Raw genomic sequence first — 3,023 nt, forward strand, 5'->3', positions numbered from 1 at the left:
GCAAGAAAGAATAGGGTATAAAGGAATGCCTAAGACTTACTTCTTGTAAATTCAGTGTGTGTGTGTGTGTGTGTGTGTGTGCTGTCTGCTGAAGATTGAATCTATGACCTCTTGCATGTTAGCCCCAGTCCTTCTAATCTAATTCATTTCAGTTTGTGTTATTTCCAAAATCAATGAAATAGACTTTTTAAAATGTAAAACATTAACAACAGTGGTTATGAATTCTGAATAACAAATTGGGACTAGCCCATTACATAGTGGGAATCTAAAGTCCACTGGGGCCTAGAGAAAGTGGTTTGTCCCACTTGGGAAGAATGAGTAGTCATAAAGTGTTGAAATGAATCCTGATGTGATCCCTAACCCAGAATGGCTTCTGTCTTTGCTGGTCTACAACGTCGGCAAAGAAACATTGATTACTCTTTGGTAAAGCTGTTTGGGATAGAATAATGGCTAGAACATATGTGCCTTAGGATGCTGGCAACCCCTATGAACCCTGGGAAACTGCTCAGGCTTAGACAATTGGAGCAAACATATCTGGGTGTTGACTGGCTAGGCTGCTGATCTATTATCCAAGAAAAGCAGATTTTTAGCCAGCTCTCCATCTGCAGAGAGTTGGTGATCTGTTTCCTCCCTAGATTGTTGCACATCGTGGAACAGATCATGGTACTGCTGGAAGTGTTGGGGACTGGGGGGGGGGGGGGTGCAACACTAAACAGGAGTTGGGGATGCTAAACTGGAAGGGTACTGACCTAAGGCTTCTCTAGCACCCTGCTCTGGCACTGGGACCTACTTGAGTGTTCTTACATTTGGGCATCTCACAGTTCCCAGTTAGAAGTTCATCCCCATCCCTCCTCAACATCCAGGGCTTGTTGGCTGCAGGGCCTTGGAGAGGAACAATATCCTGAGTCTTAATTTCTTCATCTCTAATTCCAATTGCTATGTATGAGGTACAAGAAAGACAATGCTAATCATTAAATCTGACCAGACTTTACTGGTGTTTGTTTTATTCAGGGGCAGGGTATAGATTCTTAATATTTGAATAACACCTTGAATGTAGTAATTAAGGAAGTGGGCTTTGCAGCCAGATATGACTGAGTTTAAATTACATTGTCATTTATTAACAGAAGGACCTTGAAAACTCACCAGACATCTATAAACCGCATTTTCTCTCCTGTGAAAAGGAGAATTGCAACATAGCATCATCTGTAAAGCTATGAGGATTAAATAACAGATTGAAGGGCTCTGTGCAGGAACTTGAGAAGCAGTCAAAAATTGTTAACTGTGGATGATATCCTGCTTCTTGGCTAATCTGTAAAGACTTACAAAATACGCTCTATCCATTGTTGAACTAAACTCTGCAGGAACTCTGGGTGCCAAGGTACTAACTCCCTTTTGAAGACAAGCCACCCACTCATGCCTATGATCCCAACTACTCAGGAGGCTGAAATCTGAGGACTGCAGTTACAAGGCCCATGAGTATCTTTTTTTCTTTTCTTTTTTCTTGTCGGTCGTGGGTTTGAACTCTGGGCCTGAGCACTGTTCCTCAGCTCTTCAGCTCAAGGCTAGGGCTCTACCACTTGAGCTACAGCACCACTTCCGGTTTTGTGGTGGTTTATTGGAGTTTATTGGAAGTTTAGTGGTGTTTATTGGAGTTTCACGGACTTTCCTGTCCGGGCTGGCTTTGAACTGCAATCCTCAGATCTCAGCCTCCTGAGTAGCTAGGATTACAGACGTGAGCCACTGGCACCTGGCTCTCATGAGCTTCTTATCTACAATTTACCACCAAAAAGTCAGAAGTGGAGATGTGGCTCAAATGAAAGCTAGACAAGATAAGGGACAGAATGCCCACCTCTGAATTCAAGCCCCAGTAACTGGCACTGTGTGAAAAGTGAGACCATTGCTTTGCTTTGTAGAGGAATATTTGTCTCTATTCGTGAGGAGGAACCCCAACATGAGCAGAAATCAGGTGTTGGGATTTCCCTGACTTGTGTCTTTGGAAACTCTGGCAGAAATCTGAGGATGAATCGTGTCTTGTTAAGAAAGGGAGTTCCAACTGGACGCCAGTGGCTCTCCCCTGTAATCCTAAATACTCGGGAGGCTGTGATCTGCAGATCAAGGTGCAGAGCCTGCCCAAGGCAGGAAAGACACATCCCCAATGATTCACCCAAGAGCCCGGAGTGGAGCTGTGGCTCGAGTGGTAGAGCGCCAACCTCGAGCAAAAGCTGAGGGACAGCGCCCAGGCCTTGGTTGGGCTCAAGCCTCTGAATCAGCATAAAAGAATACAAGTTCTGGTGAAGAAGAGGTTTCCTGGACAGGGAAGTCATTAATCATGCTCAGTCTTCAAAGTGAAGACTCAACAAATGACTGCAGGATGCTAGTGATGGGTCTGGGGAAACCAATTAGCCCAGGGTGTTAGGGTGGAATGGGCCTGGCTGGCTTCCCAGGTGGCCGGGGCTCAGCTCCGGGCTGGCCCCGAGCGCTGCACACAGAACTGGGGTTCCACTTCAGATCTCACTTCCATTTCCGTTCACTTTTTAGAAGGTCTTTCCGGTCGCTGGGCTCCGCGCGGAGGTCCGGGCCGGAGTCCGAACTAAGCAGCCCTTTCCCCGCAGGACCTAAACCTGCCTTCCCGCCGAGGAAACCCCAGTGCTCGGACACGGCGCCTCAAGCCCTGTCGACACTTCAGCCCTCAGCCTACGGTCCAGGCCGGGTAAACCGTCCATCCGAGGGTCCATCACCCGGTGAATCAGGTCCCGGGGTAGGAAGAGCCCGGGAGGAAAAACCGCCCGCAGAATCCGGCCGCGTGGCTCCTTCGCACAGGACAGCCAATCGCAAAGAGGACAGAGGGCGGAGCCTGCACCCTCGCTGGGTACGGCCAACTCATTGGCTGGCGTCTATGTCACTCCGCAAGACCACGTGACGGCCACGGGCTGGGGCGTTTGCACTACGCGCCCGAGGGTCCTTCCGCACCTTTGGGCGGGCTTGCTCCCGGGCGCAGTCCCGCACCCGGCCGGCCGGGTCCC

The sequence above is a fragment of the Dipodomys spectabilis genome, unplaced genomic scaffold, assembly GCF_019054845.1.
Source record: "Dipodomys spectabilis isolate Male_0828 unplaced genomic scaffold, ASM1905484v1 ptg000147l, whole genome shotgun sequence".
Taxonomy (NCBI): domain Eukaryota; kingdom Metazoa; phylum Chordata; class Mammalia; order Rodentia; family Heteromyidae; genus Dipodomys; species Dipodomys spectabilis.